The 26,344-nt window shown below is 50.6% G+C and overlaps 1 long non-coding RNA gene across 3 annotated transcripts in view; it reads left to right on the forward strand.

Moving 5' to 3' along the window:
• LOC123378823 overlaps positions 1-23,109 on the forward strand; it is a 42,955-nt gene extending 19,846 nt beyond the window's left edge. Inside the window, exons 2-5 of one of the 3 annotated variants that reach the window (XR_006582749.1) lie at positions 8,593-8,684; positions 10,717-10,813; positions 11,855-12,758; positions 22,659-23,109. This is a non-coding gene — a long non-coding RNA (uncharacterized LOC123378823). Of the gene's footprint in view, positions 1-8,592; positions 8,685-10,098; positions 10,242-10,716; positions 10,814-11,854; positions 12,759-22,658 lie in introns of those variants that run through there. The other 2 variants (XR_006582750.1, XR_006582748.1) reach the window with 2 other exon arrangements.
• The last annotated feature ends 3,235 nt before the right edge of the window (positions 23,110-26,344 follow it).

A 26,344-nucleotide genomic window follows, 5' to 3' on the forward strand; every position in this document is an offset into this window, starting at 1 on the left:
GCCAGGCCCATCTCTCTCTAACCACAGAGAGAGACTGTCTGGGCTCCTGGCTCCCTGCCTTTTATAAGGCCCTGCTCCTCAGTTTGGGGCGTGGCCCCCAGCTGCAGCCACTTTCCCAATCAGCTCAGCCCTGTCAGGCCACTTTTAAACCCCTTAAAAACACCGGAGCAGGGTCCACCCTGCTACAGGGAGCGCTCTGTGTCCCTGGGCTGCCCTGCTGGCTGGAGGGCTCCCCCTTCTCTGGCTGCCTTGCTAGCTGGAGCTCCTTCTCCCTTCCTGGGCTGCTGCTGCTGGCTGGAGTGCTTCTTCCCAGGACTGCTGCTCCTGCTACAACTGCTGCTGAGTGGGTGAGTGAGGGGTGGGGGGGGCCTTGCTGGCCAGCCCCCACTCCCCCGCCTCTGGAGGGAGAAGCCAGGACCCCACCACCACCACTACAGCTACCACCTGGGGGGTCCTTCCTGCCTGGCCACCAGGGCTGCTGGAGGAGGGGAGGCTGCTGCTACTGCTGCTGGAGCTGTGTTTGTCCTGGGGAGCTGCTGGAGCCTGGAGGAGGAGGGAGAAGAGGACTGAAAAGACCACCGGCTGCTGGGGAGCGCATAGAACACCGAAGACCGCTGTGGAGGGGGCTCCCAAAGACTGAGTAACTTTTTGACTGTGCTCTAGTGGTGGGGGTTTAGACTGTGTTTGTGGGGACACGGGGGTGTGGCGTGGAGCCTGCCCCCTGGTCCATCTGTGTCCCCCCGCCAACCCCCACCACCACCGCTGCCCCCTCCACCACCCCTGCAGGCCCCTTACCATCTGCCTCGGTTCCTGCCTCTGGGACTCAGCTGCTTGCCTGGCCTGCCGCGCCCTATTGCCACCGTTTGGGCCTCCAGCAGCAGCCAGCCAGCCATTGACTTTGCACAAGCGCTTGTGGGTGCACGCACCCCCCCCTTCCCCGGACTCCCCCCTGCCCCTCTGCAACAGGCCCCCTAGCTTTGCCCCTTGTTGCCTGCCCCGTTTGCCCCTTGTGGCCCCCCCCTCCCCCGCCCAGCCCAGCTTCAGTTTGTTTTCCTGCCCCGCCCATCTCCCTTTGCAGCTTTGTTTGTCCTGCCCCGGCCCTGAAGCCAGCCCCTTGGTCCCTCTGCCCCACTCCCAGCCTGGTTGCTCCCCTCCCTCCGCGGCCCCTCCCCCTGATTAGCCCCTCCCCTCGTGCACCCATAGCCCCATCAGTGCGCTTGTGCCTCTCCCCTGTTTACGTTGCCCCTCTTGCACTGCACCCCCATCGCTCTTGTTTCCCCTCCCCTCCCCTAGTGCAGCTAGAGGAGCCGGATTCCAATCCTCTGTCGGTGACTAACCCCCCCCCCCGAAGTCCTCGATAGTCCCCGTATCTGCCCCCCCTCTCTATTGTTGGCACCATCCTCCCTGCCCACAGCCTAGCAGGGAGGAGTCGGTGACCTGTCCCTTATCCCCACCCCCCTTCTCCGGTGTTTGCCCTCCCTCCCCATTCAGCATGGCGGGAGGCGCGGCGGGTGGGATTCCCGGGACGTCTGTCCCCCCTCCCTCGCCTGCCCCCCCCAAACGCCTCCCGGTCTCGACCTCACCCGCCGCTGCCGGACCACCTGCCACCGCTCCCGCTGAGGCGCCGGCAGCGGCGACCGACAGGGTGCCCTCTGCTGCTGCCACGTCCCTCGCCCCTTCCGCCTCTGGGGGAGCCCCCCCAGCTGGCGGAAAGGGCCAGGGCAAAAAGAAGGGAAAGGGCCCCGCTAGGAAGACGAAGCCCTCCATGGCGGAGCCTGCCCCCGCTGCCGCGGCCCCGCCACCGGCCGCGGCGTCCCTTCCCGCTGTTCCCTCCACCAGCTCTGCGGGTGTCCCTCCCTCGGCCCCCAGAGCGTACGCCCAGGTGGCGGCGGCCCCCCCGCCCGCCGCTACGTCATCTCCCCCGTCCGCCGCCTCCGCTACCATCTACAGCGGCCGGGGCCCCTTCCCCACCTTGACCCGGAAGCACGGCGTCCGTTGCCTCCTGGTGCCCGCCTCGCCCCACGTGGAGACCTATGTGCGGGCGTTGGCGAGGGTGGTGGGGCCCACGGCCATCGTGGCGGCCTCCAAAATGTACGGCAAGGTGGTCTTCTTCCTTGCCTCGGAGGCCGCCGCACAGGAGGCGGTGGAGAAGGGCCTGGCGGTGGGGGCGTGTTCGTCCCCCTGGAGCCGCTGGAGGACCTGGGGGTCCGTGTCGTCCTGACCTCTGTCCCTCCCTTCCTGCCCAATGCCGCCCTGTTACCCGCCCTCTCGACCCTGGGGAAGCCCATTTCCATTGTGAGCCCTCTCCCCTTGGGCTGCAAAGACCCCGCCCTCCGTCACGTTCTCTCGTTCCGCCGGCAGGTGCAGCTTCAACTGCCGCCGGCGGCGCGTGGCGGAGAGGCGCTTGAGGGGTCTTTCCTGGTCCCCTACCAGGGGGCCCATTACCGGGTGCACTATTCGACGGGGGAGGCCCGGTGCTTCCTCTGCCGGCGACGGGGCACGTCCGGAGGGACTGCCCCTTGGCCCGGCTCGGAGGAGTTCTCGGGACCCCCGAGCCCCGGCAGGGTGCCGGCCCCGCCATCGCCGGTGCCCCTGACCGCCCGGTACCCAGAGCAGCCCCTCCTCCCCCTCGGTCCGTCACTGCTCCCGCTCGGCCTCAGGGGTGCGTTCTCCGGAGCGCCCAGATGAGCGGGAGAGCCCCGCCTCCGCTGCCTGCACTCTGGCGGGGCCTGTGGAGGAGGGTGCGGCAGGGGTACTGCCGGGCATGGGAGGGGCTCTCCCCAGGGGGACTCCTCCCTCCCTCCTGTTGTCCCACCTGTGCCTCTCCAAGCCCCAAAACTGTCTTCTCTGCCCCCTGACCCAATCCCTGTTGACCAGCCCGCAGGCGATGCCATGGAGGGCTGGACCCGGGTACAGGGTAAGCGGGGCAAGCGGAAGGCTCGGGCTCCGCCCGTGCCACCTGAGGCGGAAGCCCCCCGTAAGACCAGAAAGGGGGCCGCCGACACCGAGCCTTCTGCCGTGCCCCAGGGGTTGACCCATCTGCCGATGACGGCTAGGGAAGACGTGGCAGCACCGGAGGGTACCACCATCCCTCCCCCGCAGTCCCCCCCTGCGGAGGCCTCCGCTGCGGCCCCTCCTGGTCCCTTGCCGCCTGTACCCCCTGCAACACCCGAGGTGAGCGTCGCCTCGGGCGCGAGTGGGGAGGACCCCGGGGTGGTGGGAGGCGAGCTCCCCTCCATCTTCGAGGAGATCGAGGCCCTGGGTCTGACCCCGGTCACCCCGGGGGAGGACGACCCTCTGCCGACGGGCCTTGATCTAGCTGACCTCACCCCAGCTTCCCCTTCCCCGTGCTCCACCAACCCTCCAGCTGCGTCTGCTCCCGCCTCCGAGGGTCCCCTGGACTCCTCGACCTGCCCGGCTGCGGATGGCACCCCGCTGCTGGCCGCCGAGCCTGTTGAGATGACGGCCGGTGCCTCGTGGCAGGGAGATGGGCTACCGGGGGTGTCCCTCGGCGGTGCGGAGCAATCGGGCTCCTTCCCGGGTGGGGGCCCCCCTGAGGCTTCCACATCTCCCCGTGCCGAGGCTGCTCTGCCTGCCGTTGAGCCTGAGCCCGGTGTCGTTGGGGACCCCCTCCCTTCCCCTCCAACTCCCCTACCTGGCCGCGAGGAGCCTCTTACTGATGGCTCAGCTCCTGAGGCCCAGGGTCCTGTCTCTCTCACTCCCCTGCTCCTGACCCCAGCCCTGCCCCCTCCACCTCCCATGATATTATTGCCGCCCCTGGGGCTGTCTCCTTCCCTTTCCCAGAGGATGACTCCCAGGGAGCGGCCTTTGAATTTCACAGTCCCGACCCACTAGGGGCTGCAATCTTCCCTCCGCCGCCCCCCACTGAGCCGGGGTTCGCCCCTTGCTTGCCCGTCCCAGTCGGCCACGGGGCTGCGCCAGAGGCCCCACCCCCCCATGTGCTGAGAGAGGAGTTGCAGGAGTTCCTGGAGGACGTCCGGGGCTCCCGCAACAAGGTCGTGCTTGCTCTCCAGCGCTGGGGGGACTTCCACCAGCTCCTCCTGGCCACGCGGGCCCTCATAGGGGAGGGCAAGGGGACCGGGAAGCGGAATGTCGCGGCTTACCACCGGGCGCGCGGCTTCCGTGACTCCCTGCTCGCCTTCGGGGTGGGCCACAGTTTGCTGCGCGGCCCAACGGGAGCCGTGAGCGCCCCTGCTGACGTAGATCCCCCCCAGCCCTCCTCATGGCAGTCATCACCTTTGCCACACTAAACACCCGGAGCTGTAGGGTGGGTTTCCGCAGGAGCCAGGTGCTCTCCTTCCTTCGGGAAGGGGGGTACTCCGTGGTTTTCCTGCAGGAGACCCACACGGATCCGGCCGCCGAAGCTAACTGGCGGCTGGAGTGGGGGGACGGGGTCTACTTCAGCCATCTCACCACCCATCAGGCTGGAGTGGCTACCCTGTTCTCCCCCGACCTACGGCCAGAGGTGCTGGGGGTCGCCGAGGCTGTGCCGGGCCGCCTGCTGCACCTCCGGGTCCGCATGGCGGGGCTTGTGGTCAACCTCATCAACATCTATGCCCCGGCATTTGCCCCGGAGCGGCTGCAGTTCTATCGGCAGGCGTCCGCCTTCCTCGGCTCCCTGGATCCTCGCGAGTGCCTGGTCCTGGGTGGGGACTTTAACACCGTCCTCGAGGAGCGGGACCGGTCGGGAACCGAGCAGAGCCCGGCCGCCGCGGACGTCCTCAGGGAGATCGTCGCCCATCACTCCCTGGTGGACGTCTGGCGCGACCACCACCCGGACGACGCCTCCACGTACACCTATGTCCGGGTGGAAGCCCATCGGTCGTGCCACTCCCGGTTGGACCGCATCTATCTGTCCCGGTTCCATCTCTCACGGGCCCTGTCCTCCAGCATCCGGCCGGCCCCTTTTTCGGACCACCACCTCGTCACCGTGACGGCCTCTCTCTGCGCGGAGAGGCCGGGCCGGCCTATTGGCACTTCAACAACAGCTTGCTGGAGGATGGGGGCTTCGTGGCGTCCTTCCGGGAGTTCTGGCTGGCCTGGCGAGGGCAGCGGCGCGCCTTTCCCTCGGCGCGGCGGTGGTGGGACGTGGGGAAGGTGCGCGCCCGGCTCTTCTGCCGTGACTACACCCGGGGCGCCAGCCGACGGAGGGATGCGGCGATAGGGCAGTTGGAGCGGGAGGTCTTAGAGCTGGAGAGGCGTCTGGCCGCCAGCCCCGAGGATCCATCCCTTTGCGGAGCGTGCCGGGAGAAGCGGGAGGAGCTCCGGGTCCTCGAAGACCATCGGGCCCGGGGCGCCTTTGTTCGATCCCGCATCCGCCTCCTTCGGGAGATGGATCGCGGCTCCCGCTTCTTCTACGCCCTGGAGAAACGGAGGGGGGCCAAGAAGCACGTCACCTGCCTCCTGGCGGAGGACGGCTCCCCCCTCACGGATCCGGCGGAGATGTGCGAGAGGGCCCGGACCTTCTACGCGCGCCTTTTCTCCCCGGATCCGACCGATCCTGCCGCTTGCAAAGTGCTCTGGGACGGACTCCCGACGGTCAGCGCGGGCGACCGGGACCGGCTAGAGCTGCCTCTCACTCTGGCCGAGTTCTCGGAAGCCCTCCGTCGCATGCCCACCAATAAATCCCCGGGCATGGACGGGCTGACCGTGGAGTTCTACCGCGTGTTCTGGGACGTCCTCGGCCCGGACCTAGTCACCGTCTGGGCCGAGTCCTTGCGGAGCGGGGTCCTCCCTCTCTCGTACAGGCGAGCCGTGCTCGCTTTATTGCCGAAGAGGGGGGACCTCCGTGATTTACGGAATTGGCGTCCCATCTCGCTCCTCAGTACGGACTATAAAATTGTCGCAAAGGCCATTTCGATTCGGCTAGGGTCCGTGCTGGAGGACGTGATCCACCCAGACCAGACCTACACCGTCCCGGGCCGTACCATCTTCGATAACCTGTATCTGGTCCGGGATCTCTTGGAGCTTGGGTGCAGGGATGGTCTGTCATTCGCCCTCCTGTCCCTGGATCAGGAGAAGGCGTTCGACAGGGTGGACCACGGGTATCTCCTGGGCACTCTGCAGGCGTTAGGCTTCGGGTCCCAGTTTGTGGGTTTTCTCCAGGTGCTGTACGCCTCCGCAGAGTGTCTGGTCAGGCTCAACTGGACCCTGACCGAGCCGGTCAGCTTCGGGCGGGGAGTGCGGCAGGGGTGCCCCCTCTCGGGCCAGCTGTACGCCCTGGCGATCGAGCCCTTCCTCTGTCTCCTCCGCAGGAGGTTGACGGGGTTGGTGCTTCGGGAGCAGGAGCTGCGGCTGGTCCTGTCGGCGTACGCCGACGATGTGCTCCTCGTGGTCCAGGACCCGGGCGACTTGGCGCGGGTGGAGGCCTGCCAGGCCGTGTACTCGGCGGCCTCCTCCGCCCGGGTCAACTGGGTCAAGAGCTCTGGCTTGGTGGTAGGGGACGGGTGGCAGGCGAGCTCCCTCCCACCCGCGCTTCAGGCCATCCGGTGGAGCGCGGGTCCGCTGCTCTATCTCGGCGTTTACCTTTCTGCCACGCATCCCTCTCCGCCGGAGAACTGGCACGGTTTGCAGGGCAGGGTGGCGGAGCGGCTCCGGAAATGGACAGGACTCCTCCGGTGCCTTTCCCTCCGAGGGAGGGCACTGGTGCTCAATCAACTGGTCCTGTCCATGCTCTGGTACCGGCTCAACACCCTGGTCCCGGCCCCGGTGTTCCTGACCGACCTCCGGCGGGTGGTGCTGGAGTTCTTTTGGCCAGGACTGCACTGGGTCCCTGCAGGGGTACTCCACCTGCCCCTGGAGGAGGGAGGGCAGGGCCTGAAGTGCCTCCGCACTCAGGTCCACGTCTTCCGCCTCCAGGCACTGCAGAGGCTCCTTTATGGTGCGGGTAGTCCGGCATGGAGAGCCCTGGCGCACGCCTTCCTGCGCCGCTTCCGAGGGCTCCGATACGACCGGCAGCTCCTTTATCTCGACCCGAGGGGCCTTCCGCGAGACCTCTCCGGGCTGCCGGTCTTCTACCAGGACCTCCTCCGGACCTGGAAGCTGTTCTCTGCGACCAGGTCCGTGGCGGCCACCGAGGGGGCAGACCTCCTCGCGGAGCCCCTGCTACACAACCCTCAGTTCCGTGTGCAGGTGGCGGAGTCCCCCGCGGTGCGCCAGAGGTTGGTCCTGGCAGAAGCCACCAGGGTCGGAGACCTCCTGGACTACGACCGGGGAGACTGGCTGGATCCCCTGACGCTCGCTCGGCGGATGGGGCTCTCCAGACCTTGTACTCCCCGGCTCGTACTACAGGAGGTGAAGGCCGCTTTGCCGCCCGCTGCTCGGGCTTACCTCGACCGGGTCCTGCGCGAGGGCACGCCCCGTCCACCCTCCACCCCGAGCCCTCCGGACCTCTTCATCGGGCCCCTGCCCCGTGGACCCGACCGGCCCCCCCGCCCCTTCTCCGCCAGCCGGCTGCACGATCTGCAGCTGGTCCATTTCCAAACCGCGCCAAGGAAACAACTCTACGCGCTCGTGCTCCATACCGTCCACTTCCTCGCCCTCGTGTCCCGCCCCGACACCAAGTGGCGGGACCTCTTGCCACCTGTGGAGGGTGAGGAGCCCCGGTGGGCCAGCCTGTACTCCACCCTGGTCCCGAGGCCCGCCGGGGATATCAGCTGGCGGCTCCTTCACGGGGCCGTGAGCACGGGCGTGTACTTGGCGCGGTTCACCCCTGTCCCGGACACCTGCCCCTTCTGCGGCGTGAGGGAGACCCTGGCGCATGCTTACCTAGAGTGCGCCAGGTTGCAGCCCCTATACCGGCTCCTCACCGACATTCTGTTACGTTTCTGGCTGCACTTTTCCCCTCACCTCCTTATCCATGCACTCCCTATCCGTGGCCCCACAAAGTCGCGGGACCTCCTGGTCAACCTCCTTCTCGCCCTGGCTAAAAAGGCCATCCACGCGACCAGGGAGAGGAGGTTGGCCGACGGAGACTCCTGCGACTGTGGGGCTTGTTTCCGGTCCCTCGTCCGCTCACGTCTCCGGGCAGAGTTCCTCTGGGCGGCGTCCGCTGGCTCCCTTGACGCCTTCGAGGAGCAGTGGGCGCTGTCCGGGGTTCTCTGCTCGGTGTCCCCATCAGGCTCCCTCCTTATGACCCTTTGACCTCACTCCTGTCCCTGTTCTTTTATTAGTTGTCCCCCGCACTTAGTGGGTTTCCGTGGCCCTGTGGATCCTCCCCTTAGGCTGGGGGGGGGATCCGTTAGCATGGGGCGGGCTTCCGCCCGCCCCCTCTCCCGGACAACCCAATAGTACACAGGGGTTTTTTTGGGGGGGGGGGGCGGGGGCTGTTTGTTTGTTTGTTTGTTTGTTTTTGGCCACTACACTTTCAAAATCATAAGAATTATTTTCAAGAAAAGATTTCAAAATTCTGTGTGCTCTTGTGCAAAATTTGGGCTTGGGCTTGTAGCATTCTACCATTCGATTGTAAATTGGAATAGTATGTCAAGCTTTTTGTTGGTGAACATTTCTCATGAATGAAGAAAATAATTCCAGGAAGGGAAGCTAACCAAACTTGATTCATTTTATTTTCAGGGAATGAACACACGTGCTAATACACTCAATGTAGTCAAGTTAGAGGAAAGATTGTACAGATGGCAGCTCCTTTCTCACCACATCAATTTCTGGTTGTATTCAGTTTCGTCTGCTTACTATAATAAGAAAAATAACGTATTTTTTCCTGCCAGTTCGACAGAGCCAGCACAGCTAATGGAAACCCAAGTGATCTCATACCTCTTCGTATGTCATCAAAAGAATTCTTTAAATATTTCTAAACACTGTGTTGGTTCCTTACTCTTGTTGCAGCATTAAGAATGTGAGGGAACCACACTACATAGTTGAGTGTTAAATGCCTGGTTTTTTTTTTACTAATTTGCATATAAACCTACTAGGCCTAACTCTGCTTCTCCTTTGGGTTCCAGTGACTTTGGCAGTCAGTCTTTTCCCGCTCTATTCCCGGTAGAATCCCATCCTTGTTGCCAATTGTTGAGTTTTTGTCCTCTAGACACCACACAGTATGTTGGGTGGGGGCCAGGAAATGACAGCTGTCTGTGTCTTCACAGGCCTGGGTTTGAGACCCAGGATATTGCATCAATTAAACCACATGGTCCCTGCACAAACCCACACATGATAATAGTAACAGAAGATGAAGGGTGCTGAAGAGACAGGGAATGAAAGAAAGAGAAGCATCTGACACAAATATACATCTAGATAAGCAAGGACGCTTATCCCAGATACAGGCATATTTCCACAAACACTAGTACAGGTTCCTCCTCAAATGTTTGTGTGAACAAGACACTTATGTGAATGTTTATGGGGAAAATAAAACCTAAATGGAATGGGGAAATGGGGACACTGAGCTGGTAGGTAAACAAAAAAAAATGATTTTTTTTTCAAATGTCCTTGATTTATTTTCAGTTTTAAACTCCCCTGAAATTTTTCTTGTCAGCTCTATGGTTGCCTGCCAAACAGAAGACGAATGTTGTGAACATGTTGTTTCAATTTTTGCTAATCACTATTTTCCCAATTCATTTCAAACGTCTGAAACTTCATCCACCTTTTAAATTTGAAAAATTATGATCAGCTTTATGACTGAATCAAAACGCAACTTAAAATGATGAATAATTTCCCCTCCCCCGATTCACCCAGTTTTAATTACAAAATCTATGGATTTTAAGACCAGAAGGGACCATGATCATCTAGGCTGACGTCATACATATTTAAAGCTATAGAATACTGCTGAGTGATGCCTCTTATCAAGCCATAACTTCTGGTTGAGCTAGATCATATGTGAGAGACAAGGTCGGTGAGGTAATATTTTTGTGACTGGGTGGACTGAGCCTTGTGGCCTCTGCTGGAGTCCTGATGGCTCTGCCACACCCCAGCCCAGAAAAAGGCAGTGGAGAGGGTCCTCCAAGCTGCCTACAGTGGCTGTGTGGGACGTAGCCAATCAGAAAAGGGGCTTCAGTGAGCAGCCAATCAGGGCCCAGCAGGCTAGTATAAAAGAGATGCAGGGCCAGAATGAAAATAGTTGCTGCTGGAGCCCGAGGAGTGAAGGTGATACTGCTGTCTGACTGAAGGACCTTGGACAGAGCTGTGGCTGGCTGGCTGGGACTGGGGGGTGGGGAGGAGCAAGAAGGAGCTCCTGGCTGGCTGCTGGGACTCAGCCAGGACAAAGCCCTGAGGTAAGGTTGATGAATGTGCTGGGGCCAAGGGGAAGTGGCTCTGGGAATCATAGCAGCAATGCAGCTTAGAGAAAGGGATGTGGTGGGTGTCTGCTATCTATAGGTTCCCTAGGCTGGGGTCCAGAGTAGTGGACGGGCCTGGGTCCCCCACATTAGTCTGTGGGGCAGTGGCCTGGACTTTGATGCACCCCACAAGGGGAACTGAACTGTTTAGGGGCCCAGCTGGAAAAAAAAGGCCCAGAAAGGGCACCTGGAGAGCTCTGGGGCACTGCTCCGTGCCAGAGCAGGACAACTTGAGGGAGCCCAAAAAGGGCTGAGAAGTTTGAACTAGGGTACTGTGACAGGCCCTGTTGGACTGATTGAGGATTGAGCCCTGGGATAGGACTGCAGATAAAGAGACATGACAGAGGGCACCGAGATAGGCCCCCTTTGGAATTGTATCTTGGAAGGGGTTTGATTTTTATTTCACCTACAGACAGCGTGTGACTCAATTGGAGGGCTGAGTCACCGAAGACCCACCAGAAACTGAGTGTAGATACACACACATTGTACCAAGGGGACACTTGCGAGAGGTGAGTGTCACCCACTACAATCTTGTATAGGTCTGATAACAGAGATTCCCTCACCCAGCTTGTCTCTCTAATAGCCTGAGACTGATGTGGCTACAACAGTGCTCCCTAGAGCATATGTGACTGTTTTGCAATCTGCCTGTGTGAATTTATGGAATGCCAGTTTGATTTTATGAACACTGTATGTTTATGGTTGTCTTTCACGGTATATCTGCTGTGTTAAGGGAAGAGGGACTGGCACCTGGGTGTCTTCTTCCTCTGAATGGAACAGTCGTTAAGGACCATCATTAATTGAATAACCTGGCCCAACCAGGACAATGAGCTGGCTAATGCCTAGGGGAGCCTGTTCTCCCAGGAGGTCTGGTAACCAAGCAACCGATAACCTGATGAGGGACCTGAAGTCAGTGAGGTGGTCGCCTGACAAAGGGGACAGCAACTTTATAAAAGGGACTTGCTCCAGCAGAGAGAGAGGAGCCAGCCAGGGCCTGTAGCTGACAAGGCTGGGTGGAACAAATCCTGGATCCCCTGAAAAGACACTGTCCAGCTCCCAACGGGCTCTTGGAGGGGTAAGGAAATTGAGGCAGGGATTTGCATGCAGGGTTTTTTTTTCCCTATAGATCTGTATCTCTCCTGTGTTGTCCAAGAGTAAACTGGGTTTGTAAATGTGTATGTCACTTGTGGTGTGACATAGTCCCCAAAGAGGGAAAGTTTAACTAGAGGATCCACATCTTTGGTGACCTGTGCAACAGCTATAGGGAGGCTTGGGAGAGCTGGCATTAGTAGCTGGGGCTTAGCAATTGGATTATGGGGTCCTCTGTGTCCAAAGAGGTGTCATACACTGTCTGCACCTGGCATGTGTGACTGGAGGCCCAGAGCTGGAGAGATGATGCCTGAACTCTTGTGGAGTCCGAGGCATGGGTCCAGTACAGCAGCCTGGTGAGGGCCCAATCCAATGAAGCCTGCACAATGCGCTCTATTAAAGGTGACTTTTTCCAGTACAATAACCCAGGGTTTTTGTTGGATTTTTTTTTTTAAATCCCTCAGATGATGCTGTCTGTGTCAAGGTCAGAATATAAAGAACTAGGTTTATATTTTCTGAACTTGTTCATAGAACTCAGGACTCTTCGTCTTCCCTGGAACTGATGTCTCCTAGTGACATGAGAACCACTTTCATTTCATCAAGGAAAGTGCAACAAGTAACGGCGCGATAAAACCACTCGAAGCGGCTTTTAAGCGTGCAAAGTTAACTGGCCCGCTCTTTTTGCAGAGGGAGAGGATCATTAGTCCTCACAGGTGAGCTAATTATATAAATGGGAAGCTGCAGCCTGCCAGGAACAATCAGAGAGAGCGAAGCTCAGACGTGAAACCCTGAGCGCACACTGAAGAAACCAGCCAAAAGTTAAATGGGTCAAGCCACTAAATGTGTGAAATGAAGTGAGAATAAATTTACAGGCACCATTGATAAGAGTATGAGTAAAGAGGCAAAGGAGCTAATGGGCATGAAGCCTGAACTATTCTTGTATCCCTCTGTGTGATCCTTCCAGAATGGAGCGAAGGCATTATTAATTGGCGAGGTTTTGGTGAAAAGATGACACTCTAAATTGATTTAAGGTGCCCAGAATAAAACACTGATTAGCAAAGGAAAAGCAGAAAGGAGGGTGAGTTAAGGCTTCCTCAGCTCTTGAATACTAACAAAATCTATCTCCTGAAACACTTAGTCAGACTGTATCCTTCTTCCCCGGAGCATGCCCCTGTGCAGAGAAAATCCGGGTATAGCTTCAGGATGTCTGTGCATTATAATCTCCAGTACTGTTTTGGTTCCAGTTCAGTACTGCATCTGTGCCTTTTAATTAGCCACAGCTGGCATCGCTGGTGCTTAGAGGCAGCCACCTTCAGCACTGTTTGGTTAGATCTCTGGATCGACCTGGGGAGAACAAGCCACATCGAGGTAAGAATATTCTTACCTATTCCATGGATGGTCCTTGCATCACACACACTGCATGTGATGAGTATCCTTCACTCCTGTGATTTTTATCATATTTGTTGTTTTTTTTAAATCCCTTGCTTGAAATTCAGGTCCCATTGTAATTCCGGGGTGTTTTGCCTTGGTGTCATATGAACACATCAGAATCTTAGCTTTCCTTCAAAAAATAAAGTTTCTAGTCTTTATGATTGCAGCAAAATGTTGGAAAACACAATTTCCTAAAGGTGCAAAAGCCAGAAAGTAAATTAAAAAAAAACAATTTTAAAATCTCATGATCTTTAAGCCAATCTCATAATTTTTTGTGGGGGGGGGAGAGGAGGGACTCACAATTTTTTTGAACATGTGGGTTGATCACAGCATTGCCAAGTCTCTTTCTATCAGTAGGGATTAGAGCCCCCGACTGAGATGTAGTAAACACACAGCATGTTGGCACCAATGTGTTTCTTCTGCCAACCATGCTGTTTATACCCAGTCATTCTTACCCAGTGTTCCTGAAGAGGCCTAGGTTAAACAATGCTCCTGGTGAGAAAGCTATTTGTTGAGGATACGAGAACAATTAAATCCCGTGCGTTATCTTGTCTGCTGAGTTGCAAGCCAGGTTCCACAATGGCGACAGCTGGTTGGGAGTGTTTCCATCAGGGAAATGCCAACTTATTGAAACTGAAACTTTTTGGATACATTTCTCTTTTTTGACAATATTTTTGTTGGGAAGGTTCCTCAGGTCCAGACTGGAAATTCTGGTCACTGTATGAATTATTCATTCATTGGGCCAGCGGAAGAGACTGGAAATCTCGTTTTCGGTCTGCATCGGCATGAAAAACACATGTCGAAACCTGATCCTTTTTGGTGAAACAGAATTCTTGTTTCCTGGCCAGCCCTAACAATGACCTTTCAGCTAAAAGCTAGTTTAAAGTAACACTAGTAACCAAACACTGTGAACAGGTTTCTATTCAAATAACTTCTCATTCTTCTGCTGGAACTTACTGGTAATGTTACACTCTCCAATTATTTAGTCCTCTCCTGAGCGCTTTTAAAGCCTTTTGTTCTGAACTGTATCTTTAAGTATCTGAAGATGTCTGGAACAAAGCCAAGAGCCAACTTACTTTGCCTTTCCATGGGGAATACATACAATGCTTCTATTTCCTTTGAGATCAGGTCAAAATAACTCTCTCCAGCTGGCTTAACTCTGCAGAGGATTTTCTGCCTGTGTTGTGATTGGCAGTTCGTTTCAGCCCTGTTGTGTGAGCAAAAGGCAACAGGGCACTGAGCTCCTGAGGCTTCAAAGCTCAGCTTTTCCCACTTGCATGTCAATCTAGCTGTGTTTGTCAACTGCACTGAAAGGCATGACTGAAGGAAATTGAGCTTTCTCTTATTACTATTATTTCTACAGCAACATAAGGCTGCATGGTACCATACAGCAAACCAAACATGTCCATGAGGACTGTAACAATACCTTTGTTGCAACTTGTCCTGCACGCATGGACCCTACACCTGCAGAGAACCCCACTGAAGTCGGTGGGACTTTGCCCAAGCACAGGGTTCTGCCTGCATGGAACAAGTTGCAAGCTCAGGGTTCGAGAGTCCAGTTCTGCATCCCTTCCTCATATGAGTAGCATCACTGACTTAAAATACAATTACTTCTGGTTGGGAGTAAGATGTGGCTCTAAATTAAGCACCCCTGAACTTTAGCTTCTGTTTGTCTGCCATTAAGTGAATGGGTTTGAGAGAATTTTTATAGTATATTTAAATCTTGAGGGTTAAGATTATGAAAATCTAGTTGTTTATAGGCCTGATGCTGCAAACACTTACTATTGGATGTAGTGCTTTAGTAAGTACTACAATTAGTACAAAACATTTGTATTTGGCTTTATTTAACTTGTAACCCATTGGATATATTTGTATTTGCACTCAGGATTTCAATGTGCATCTTACCAAACTGCAAGAGATAATAGGCCTGATATTTTTCCTATCACCCACAGTGATTTTACTACAGACACTCCATTGGCTTCAGATGGAGTTACTTGTAATTTACACCACTGTTAGAGGGGTAGCCATGTTAGTCTGCATCTGTAAAAGCAGCAAAGAATCCTATGGCACCTTATAGACTAACAGACGTTTTGGAGCATGAGTTTCCGTGGGTGAATACCCACTTCGTCGGATGCATAACCACTTTTAGAAAATCAGACCTATTTCACTTTGTGTCAAACTATCAATATTGCAATGAAGACTTGATCTCCATGAATGGAAGAGAGCAATGACTAATGGCACCTAATCAAGATTCAAGATATTAATTAACATTTGTAATATCTTCATAGGAAAATCTTGCAGAGTTAAATTGGATTTTTTTCCCTCTTAAATTAGTACAGTGGATTTCCTGCATTCTTCATATGCAATTAGTTTGTGATGGAGTAAAAGCTGGGTTGAATGTTGTTAGACCTGCCGAGAAGTATATGGTGGTCAATCATCAACAGGCTTTTTGAATGGAGCCATGAAAGGCTGACCATCACGCTCTGCTTTAGCAAAGCTGCCCTGTAGTTTCAGATTCATCACATACTGTCCTGAAGCACTGTGTAGCATTGCTCTGTAAAATTTAAAGGCTACTGCCTTCCACCTCACAGTTGGCTGGATTGGAGTTATGGGTAACATAATCCCAAAATAATGGAGCTGGTTGAAATTTTTTTTGCACAAAACTTTTCACAGGAAAATGTGTTTTTCCCCCCCCCTCCCCCCGGAAATTTAAAAATGAACACTAAGGTGGGTGAGGTCATATCTTCTGTTGGACCAGTCACACACACATTGATAGCTTGAGCTGGGGTGTGGGGCCCAAGCCCCCCAAGTTGCTATATACCCGTGCCTTATAACATCATGCCCGTTGGTGGGCTGTTGCTAGCAGGGATTGAATCTCTGATCTTAAAGCATGAGCTTTTATTGCCAGAGCTAAACGACCCATCTGTATTACTAAGGTTGTAGCCGGTAGCCCCTCTCTGTGGCCCATCCACCAGAGGCGGGACAGAGCACCACTAGAGGGGGACAGAGCACCACAGTGCACCACAGAGCACCACAGTGAGTGGATGTGGCTTACACAACAGGCAGTGTAGTGATGGAGAGGTGAAGGCTCCCTGTTCATATTCCAGTGGCTCTGATGAGACATACAGAGGATCTATAGCCATTATTCAAGCTCATAGACTGAAGTAATGGTGATGGGAGCTGCAGTGAAGACTTGTGCCCTGAATCCAGGCTGGGGACAGTGGATTTATTCTTTCCAGCCCACCCACTTACAGCCTGATTAAGCAGTTTTTTGGTGAATGAAGTCAGTTTTCCCCTAACAGCCTGATCCCAAACGCACTGGAGTCTTTCCATTGGCTTTCAATGGGCTTTGAATCAGGCCACTAATTTATCATCAGGAATACATGCACCTGAGTAGCCTTTACATATAAAGAAAAAAGAATGCCTTGCATGTCCACAGCACTCTTCCTGTGAAGAGCTCATTGTGCTTTACAAATAGACTCCTGGAACGTGGTTTGACTCTATAACTTACAAAACTTCTCTATGCATTTTCTTCTGGCATCTGATCTTCCTCAGCACTTTTCACTACCTCTAGCCAGACATTAAGTTTCCTAGAACCTCCAGATCCCTTCTTGACAGGGTATTAATTATCACAGCTGGAGGTGGAGGTGTTGTGGCTGCTGCTGCTTGCTGTTGCCACTTAATAGTAAAAACTAAAGGAAAATGAGGTTTAAAAATCTACCCAAACGTGTATACAGTGCATATTGACTGGGCAGAGGCTGAGATGCTTTTCAGGCAGGTTCTGTGCTTCTTGCCCTCCTTTGTAATCCACATCTTTCAGTGCTCAGATGTCTTAGAAATATTAAACAGGTGGCATCCCAGTGCAGAGCTCTGCAGAGAAGCAGGTCTAAAGGATCTACCAGGAATGAATATATCTAAAAGCAGATCAAAATTTCGTCAACTTTTATCTACTGTTTGAAAGCACTCAGCTGTTTTTTGTTCTGGGTTTTTTTAATCTGGATGTATCCAAAAAGCCCTCTTACACTTTATTTGCAGTTCAATTTGTATTGGTTACACTGATTGGGCGACTGTCACATGGCATTGTTTCTGTTTTCTGTTTGGATGGAGTGCAAAAACACTTCTTGTGCACATGCTAATGTAAAGTTGGGCTTCCCAGAACACGTCATACACACAACTTTGAAATGCTGCCCTTGTGTATGTCATGAAGAGTCAGTTACACGAGAGTGAACAGCAGAGGAGCGTAAAGGTGGTTGAACACATTCATTTTTAAAAATTGAGCAAACTATGTGGAAACTTTATTTTTTCAGTAGTTACACAGCTCTGCCTCTGCTGTGCAGGCGCGCAGCTCTGATTCCGTCCAATAGAGGGCAGTGGTGCACATACACAGGAGCCAGTTCACATTGCTGCATTGAGAATGATATTTAAGTGTCAAGAACATTTTTTCTCATTAACACAATCAATTCACCAACTTATTAGAACTTTTGCCCTTTGCCAGATTTCAGTTTTTGCCTCTGATCAACCTATATTGTGGTTTTGTACAGCTGATCATCACCATGTCTTTGAACCCTCTCCATGTAAATTAGATTAGCAATTGTGAAGTCTTGATGTAGTCTGAGTATTTTTTCTTTCCAGTTATAGTAAGTTCCACTTTAGGATAAGTTTATGTGGGGTTTTTTTGTTTGTTTCTTTTGGGCTAGCTTGGGTGGATGCTGTATCTGTTTTGGTTATAACAGAACAGCTTTACCTTCAGGAAGCACTGAAAAACATTGCCATTTGATAATCAGCTTTCATATCCATTTAATTTCCTCTGCAGTTTGTGTCTATCAGATCCCCTCAGCTGAGAATGCATTGTCTATAACTTGCATGTGTAACACCGACAGACCCAGGTTGTCAGCGGGCAGGATCGGACCAGGGACCTCTGGAGTTTAGTGCATGAGCCTCTACAGCATGAGCTAAAAGCCAACTCCCTCTTAGCTAAGGCTGTAGAGCAGACTCCTTTAACTCTCTCTAAATGGTCTTGGTGCCAATCCCCAACTAAATCATCCCAGCCAGGGCTTTGTCAAGCCGGGCCTTAAAAACCTCTAAGAAAGAAGATTCCACCACCTCCCTAGGTAACCCATTCCAGTGCTTCACCACCCTCCTAGGGAAATAGTCATCTCATTACTTGCTGACCATTGACTAGCAAAGTTTGCCTAGATCCACGGCTGGTATAAATGGGTGTAGCACCACTGACTTCAATGCTGACATCATTGGCACCAGCTGAACATCTGATCTTATGTTTCAGTAGTGAAGAGGGTACAACCAATAATATGAACCTCTTCCTCCAATATGGCTGCCGACTGCCACCAGTGCAACATGCCTGCTCATATTGCACTGATTTCATCCCCTCTTGCGCTCACTGTGATTGCAACTCACTCTTCCTCACAGAGATCCAGTTCCTCGGACTCCAACAAAACACAGCGTCTATCTTCTCCCATGCATCTACATCACTGCCATCTTCCAACATGCCCATTCATTTCGTGGTTCTGTTCGCCAACTGCTCGTGAGCCTGCCTCTTGGACTTCCTCTGTCCTTCCTCTCGCCATTGAGCACTGGCCTCTTCTCTCTCATATTTCTGGAAGAACCTTCTCCTCTGCAGCCTGCTGTACCTGGAATGGCCTCTCCCTTGCCCCATTATTGTTTAGTTCTGCTTCACCTCAGCTGAGCGTTGAATATATTTACCATAAAGTGTCTTTGCCGCTGCTGCTCTTCATGCATTACAACATTTCTATTCCACGTCAGAAGATGTAGTTTATAGATAACTTTACAATCTGCCCTAATTGTGAGTAAGGGGCAGTACATAGGTGAGAGTCACAATTTGGTCACCACTGGGTCCCTTCTTTCCCCTTGCTCCATGATGAAAATAAGCCAGGGCAATTCTTTTCCTGGCCCAGTGGGACAAGCTGGCATCTGGGGAAGTGGAGTCCACTCCGAACCTGCCTGAGCAGAAGTAGTAGCAACCGACAGTGGCTGCTCTTCCTTCTACTCTCCTCCACTCTGCTACCCGTGAACCAGGTAGCGTGTATTCATGAGTAATGAGGATCTTATGCCCATTTATTTCTACCTTGCATGGGCATGTTTGCCATACGGCCTGAACAAAAAAAAATCCTGTCACGGACCCATTTCCCCCTCTAACACTCTGACTCAGTCACAAAACTGGTTATGGCTATTTTTCTCTGCATGCGACCAGGAAGTGGTTCTTTATATTTCATTCTGCGAGCCACCAGAAAAGACTTTCTAAATCACTGGTGGTCCACAGATCTCAATTTGACAACCACTCCTGTATGCTATCCACTCTCCTGTATTATTTAGTTCCGTAAAATGCTCTGGGATTGGGTTTCTATGAAAGATGCTATACAAAATTAACTTGTTTTGTATTGTAAGTTTTGGAGATCATTTACTGAGCGGTGGGATGTTATTGTGGATTGTATTTGTCACCTTATATTACCTCTTCAAAGCAAAATACAACTGACTAGGGCTATCCAAAAAGGAAAATCCTGGCAAAAGCTCACAAAAAATGTTGCTGCTGCTGCTGTTCTTATCGTGAAGGACTGGCAATGATGAAAAGCGGTCTCTGCATCCAGAAATCCTATTTTGCCATTAAAAAAACCCTGCCTTTGCTCCTAAAAAGCAGCAAAATTTTCAGAGAAAATGCTAATAAGTATTGTAGACTATACATGAATAAAACAAACATAGTAGTGTGTTTGTTTGAGAAATAGCATGTGGTCATGCATTTATTTAAAAGCCATGGGCCGGATGTTCAGCTGGCTTAATATTTTTAGATCTGCAGTCAATGCCTGCCTAGGATCAAGTATCACAGTACAAATGCACAAGCGGTCAGAGATCAAGGTACCCTTGCAACTTGCCATTAGCATTCCATTTTTTAGTGTTTAAATTTGCACCTTAGCATTTCTTAATCAAGTCCTTATTGGATTGCTGCTCTTAAAAATGAAAAAGAGGATCTCAAGGTATGCTGTATTTCAGTCGTGTCCTCATAATGTTATAGAATTTGTTGCTATCTGTGATCCAACTCAGCTTAAGTAAAACATATTCCCACACTGACACGGCCAAATTCTGCCTTGTCCTAAGCAGATGTCTCTCTCATGCATCACCACCATCAGTGACAGGTTTCAGAGTGGTAGCCGTGTTAGTCTGTACCAGCAAAAACAACAAGGAGTCCTTGTGGCACCTTAGAGACTAACACATTTACTTGGGCATAAGCTTTTGTGGGCTAAAACTCACTTCATCGGATGCATGAAGTGAAAACTACAGGAAGCTGTATATATATTACAGCGCATGAAAAGATGGGAGTTGTCTTACCAAGTGGGAGGTCAGTGCTAGCGAGGCCAATTCAGTTAAAGTGGAAGTGGCCTTTTCTCAACAGTTGACAAGAAGGGGTGAATAGCAAGGGAGGGGAAATTACTTTTTGTAGTAACGGGGTTGCATCCACTTACACCACAGCTGAATTTTGCCCATAGCGCTTAATAATTTCATTGCTTCCAGATAGCATGATGATTTATTGCTCCTATCATACCTGCTTAGATGTGCAAAGTACACTTTCTTTATATTTTCTAAAGTGTTTATTGCAGGGCAGGGCTATTATTTTTTTTCATTTTTCATCAAAAATGACATTTATAAAGTTCTCATGGGATAGTTTTCATTTCTTTTGAACATTTTCTTTTTTTTTCTTTTTAATTCAGTTTTTGACTTAGATTTTTGTAAGTTTTCAATTTTCCATTTGAAAACTTAAGCCTGTTTCCATGGTGATTTTTGAATAAAATGCCTAATTTGCAGGGGTGGCTCCAGCTTTTTTGCTGCCCCAAGCACGGCAGGCAGGCTGCCTTCGGCGGCTTGCCTGCGGGAGGTCCCCGGTCCCGCAGATTCGGCGGCTTGCCTGTGGGAGGTCCGCCAGTCCCGCGGCTTCGGTGTACCCGCTGCCGAATTGCCGCCGAATCTGCAGGACCGGCGGACCTCCCACAGGCAAGCAGCCGGAGGCTGCCTGACTGCCACCCTCGCAGGGACTGGCAGGGTGCCCCCCTGCGGCTTGCCGCCCCAGGCATGCGCTTGGAGCACTGATGCCTGGAGCCGCCGCTGCTAATTTGCATGCAGTTATAGCGATCTTTCACACCACAGGTAACTGCACATGCTGTCATAGTGAATTAAATTTCACACACACTTTCGATCCCTGCTGTCCATCTAACTTGTTTGAAGAGGTGGTCCTTTGCCTATCTGTGTCTCTGTTTCCCAGCCATAGAATTGTAATATAGCATTTCTCTACCTTCCATGGGCTTTGTGAAGATAAATACATTAAAGATTCTGAGATGCTCATATAGTATAGGACTTGGAACCATATAAGTAACTAATATAGATGGATTGAAAAGGCATAATGGAGACCAGAATCAGGCTGGTTCTCTGGAAGCGTTGCCAACTACCAGGAAAATCTAGGCCTGTCACGTATTCGTACAGCTGCTGTACCAGATAGCCAAGTTTGTTAACACCATTGGTAATTTATTCCACCATGCCTGGCATTAAAGTCGCTTGCTGGCATATTGATGAAACAGTACTTGGTTGAGGAACCTAATTATGTGCACAGCAGTTTATAAAGCTGGCTGAATTCAGAGACACTCTACTGAGAGACATGGGGATGTGATCTGTTTAGAAAGCCTGGCTCAAATAAGGAGGGGGAAAAAAATCTAGCTAAAAGACCTATATTTTAGTAGGACAAAACTGAAATGCTGAGAGATCTGAATCCAGTAGATCCCAGGGCATTTGCTTACAGAATAAAGATTGTAAAGCATAATTGTTTCTAAAAACCTCAGTCTTTGTGTGTTGTTCCTTCTGAAACATCCAAGAACAGATTTGAGTCTTGCAGCACCATAAAATAGCTGGCATAGCTCTCATTGACTTCAATAGGGCCAGGATTTCATCCATCTCTAAACCAATGGGAAACTTTGCCCTTTGGGTAAATGGGAGCCCAATGAAATTGTGTGAATATAGTGTGATTACATGATCTTATCTAACACTGAATTGCTGCAAAATAATAGACTCCACATTAGCGATGCTATACAATATGTTGGGAGGTATGGTTGCCTAGTGGATAGGATACTGGACTAGGAAACCTGGGTTCTGTCCCCAGCTCTGCCACTTACCTACTGTGTGGCCATGGGCAAGTCACTTAACCTCTCTGTCCCTGTCTTCCCTCCAGCCTTTACCTATTTAGATTGTAAACTTTTCAGAGCCCATATTGTCTCTTTGTATAGCACCTAGTGCAGTGGGAGTCTCAGTCCTTGTGGAGTCTCTAGGCACTATCATGATAATATAAAGAGTGTTAACATTCTCTGGCTCAGAGAATTTATAGTGCTACAAATAATTCTATATCTTCAGTTCATATGTGTGTGTGTGTGTGTGTGTGTGTATAGGCCACGTTTTTCTAAAGTGACCGGTGACAATGGGAGCCTCCATTTTTGGGTGCCTGACTTCAGGGGGATTTTCATGGGGCCATGTGCTCGGCAATGTTTGAAATCAGGGCGTCTTTACAATGTCTCATGTTGGCCAACCGGCACTTGAGATCGAAAATCACTAGTCACTTGGCCCTAGATAATCAGTTCCCATCTTCAATTTTTTGCATCCCTCGGAGATGAACCAGATCATTTGTTACTAAATCATGCTAACTGAATTAGTTTATTTTAATGTGCTAAGTTTGGTTGATTCCAAAAATTGCACTACAGTTTCTGCAACATAATGTTATCATTTTAGTGCCTAATTAGTTTTTTGGTAACATCTGTTCCTTGTATGCAGATTCCTCTAGCCTGAATCAAGAGCCAAGGAAGAAAAAGGGGAGAAAAATCAACTTCTGTTGAGAACTTTGTTTAAAGTGCATCCATTCATAATTCATGTATTAGATCTCGTGGACGCTTGTTGCAATAAATTATTGACCAATCTCTCTATTACATGTTGATATGCAGAGTCTGTCCTAGGTAATTATAAAATGTCACTGCCAAAGTTAAGCCACAGGAAGGTTAATGGGGCATCCCAACACGTGCTTTATAGTGAAAATCAGCTACAGTAGCTTCTCTGTGAAATGTTTAAATTCATTTCCCCCATCCCCTCTGACAGTGGGTGTTTAGAATGGAGTAGTAGAAGCACAGAGGCTGACCAGGATACTGAAAAGCAAAGGGATATGAAACACACTTGCATGTTAATTCATTTATGTTCTGTATTCAGAGCATTAACCCTTAAAGCAATCACATCAGAGCATCAGGCTGCCCTGTGGCAGGCATAAGAACAAAAAATACATTGGATTGATTTTTTTTTAAGCAACTTTATTTAAACTATACATAGTGCAACTACTATTCAGAGTAGGTCAGGAAAGCGACAGCGAAAGAAGTCTTATACTTGCGCTCCGATTCTGCTGTCATTTATATTGGGTTTTCTGCTACTGTAAATCCACTGACTTCCTTGGAAGGTAGCTTTTAATTGACTCCAAGGCAAGTAAGAGCAGAATCTGGTCTCTTTCTGTGAGTTTCATACCACATATTCTCAGTTTGGTACTAACTGCTAAAAGAAAAGAGACAGTTTTTCTAATTGCCCGTACCAACCCAACAAAGTCAACCTGAAATCTGATTATTGTGGTCTTCCTGCTTTGTGCTTCATCACTGCTAATAAAGATGTATCAATAAGAAAATACTGGACAATTCTGATTGATTTTTACCAAGCAAGAATAGAAACCACTTTATTCTTATGTGCTAAAAAGTAAAATTATATATAGTCAGTAAAGTATGCATATATAATTCATCTGAGCCCTGAATCTTTTTTCATTGCTCTAGCAAAATCCCCACTGCATTTAGTATGAAAAGGCTGTGTTTACTGATGTGCCCAAACCAACAACTACAGATCCAAATAATTTAACAGTTTGGATTTAAAAGTTCTGAGCAAAAGCTTTAGTCTTACTCTTCCCAGCCTCAGTTTCTCCACTGTAAAAAGGGAGAAATATTTCCTGCCTCAAAGGAGAGTTGTGAGGACTAATTAGTTCATGTTTGTACCAAACTTTGTGCCGTTCCTTAGGCTCTCCAGCCAAGTACTGTTTTGTCAGCAAAGGACTTTAGTGCCAGGCAGGGTGGAACACATTTCTGATTGTGTTCATGAAGTTGGATAGCTGGTACAGTAGCTGCAGGCACAGCCAAGCAATATGTGATGGACACAGATTTTCCTGGTAGCTGGCAACACTTTCAGAGAACCTGCCTGATTCTGATCTTCTTTACATCTGTTCAGACAATCTATTTTAGCTATTTATATGGGCCCCTGACCATAGTGTCTAAACTAAATGTTGTGCTCACCTGTCTGTGGACAATGGGCCAGATCCGTACAGGTATGCCATTTTACACCAGCTGAGCTTCTGTTCAATACATTTATTATGAGTGTAATCGATCAAAATTCAAGACACAGATGTGATCCATTGAAACCCTTGTGACTTATAATCCAGTGAATGTGAATATTTTGTTTCTAATGTGTAGCTTGTCCTCAATGTTTTACATTACAAATGACAAAAAGTAACACAATAACAACAAAAAGCCAACCCATCACTGTAATTTTACACTTTCTAGAGTGTAAATTCTGCAGAGTACAGGGTAATTTTGTGTAGTTGCCAAAGCCGACACTTGTAAATACCCTGAAATGTGCAGAACTGAGCTCCACGTACACTATACAAACATGATTTTAATGCCAGAGGGTCTGATAGGAGCTATTTAGTTATTAATCAGAAAACAGTGATGATATGTGCACTCTACCATAAAACATGGCAAATCTCTCTTGCTGAAAAACACTTAAAGGCTCCAGGAAATAAGCTTTTTGCACTGTTCTGTTGTTTCAACCACTTTCCGTGAGTAGTAGCATTCTGAGCAGTTAGTCACTGATTCAGTTCTGTGTCTGTAGCTGACATGGGCATCACCCCAAAACCAAAGATCCAAGCAAACTGAGCACTGGAGTGGGAGTTGCACCATGAGCCTGGATCTAGGTCTGAATTGGTGGGATGGGGGGAGAGGGGGAAGAGGGGGTTTGCTGGCTCTTCTCTTCTCTCTTTGACCCTTCCAAAACTTTGTAGCTGAACATGTTTGAATGTTAAGGGGGTTCAAGTTATCGATCAGAATTTTGACTTTGATTCAGCAAAGTGCTTAAACACATTCTGAAAGTTAAGCACGTGAGTAGTCCCAGTTGATGTCAGTGAAAATTTAAACTGTGCTTAAACTTAAGCACATGTTAAAGTCATTTGCTGAATCGGTACCATTTTGTGCCTATTCTGCCTGCTTATTGTCTCTGTGGGCCCAGGAAGGAAGTGAGTGGAAAGAATGATACGATCTTCGGTTCAGGGAGTCTACAAGTCTGACGTTATCCTACCACTATCCTAACCCTGCTCTTTAACTAGGATTTAACTGTGCTTTGTCTTATAGTTTCCCATGTGATATTGCTCTTGTACACCTGAGATTTCTTACCTTGCAGCTAAAAGGTGAAGAGATTTATCAGGAGGTGCACTGAAAAAAAAGAATCCAAAACCAATTCAGTGAAACACTTGAAATAATCCTTCAAAATGACTCTGCAAAAATGTCCATCCTCCATAGATGCACCAGGCTAAAATCAGGCCTGGTACAAACTCATGGGACTGCTCAGTGCTGAATGCTCCCCTCAGCGTCTGGGGCCAGGTTCGACCTGCTGAGATCCACCTCGGAATGTCAGTCCTTGCGGCAGCACACCCAGTCAGTGGGACTCGTGGTTGAACACCTGATCCTGCTGTCGTTTAATTTTTCCCCTTGATTGCAATGGGAGCAGGAGTCTTTGTAAGGATGGCAGGATTGGACCCACAGGCCCTGATCCAGCAAACCACTTAAGCATGTGCTTAACTTTGAGCATGTCAGTCATCCCAGGGTGGTTACTCCCCGGCTTAATGTAAAGCATTCGAGTAACTGCTTTGCCAAATAAAGGCCGTAGCTAGTGAAGAGAATGCGGTAGAGCAATTGCCCAGAGCATACATAAATAAAACGTTAATACCTTTGGATAAACCTTCATATATTTCCTAAAGACATAAAGGGCCCTCCCTAGCGAATCTCCACTGGAGAAGCAGCAGGAACGAATCTGTTCCATAAAACCCACGCTACACAAAGAAAATTAAACCAATAAAAAGCGCAAGAGAGATTACACCATCCATAAAAACTAAAGGGAAAAAACACACCTCTCCTTAATGGTATACATCCAGGATCAGTGACTTAGTCATTTGTTTAAACTTTTATGTCCTAGTCTGTAAGGGATTCTCACACTTTCATTCCTTTCGGCAATGCTAAGGCACATACGTGTTCCCTCGGTACTGAGATGAACGTTCTTGAAGGGTTCTGAGAAGTGGTGTGGGAGGTTGGGTTTGTGACTCAGGAGACTTGCATTCTAATCTATGGCTCCGCTGCATGATCCTGAGCAAATCATTTTCAGCAAAATATTCC

The sequence above is a fragment of the Mauremys mutica genome, chromosome 10 (assembly GCF_020497125.1).
Source record: "Mauremys mutica isolate MM-2020 ecotype Southern chromosome 10, ASM2049712v1, whole genome shotgun sequence".
NCBI classification, from domain to species: domain Eukaryota; kingdom Metazoa; phylum Chordata; order Testudines; family Geoemydidae; genus Mauremys; species Mauremys mutica.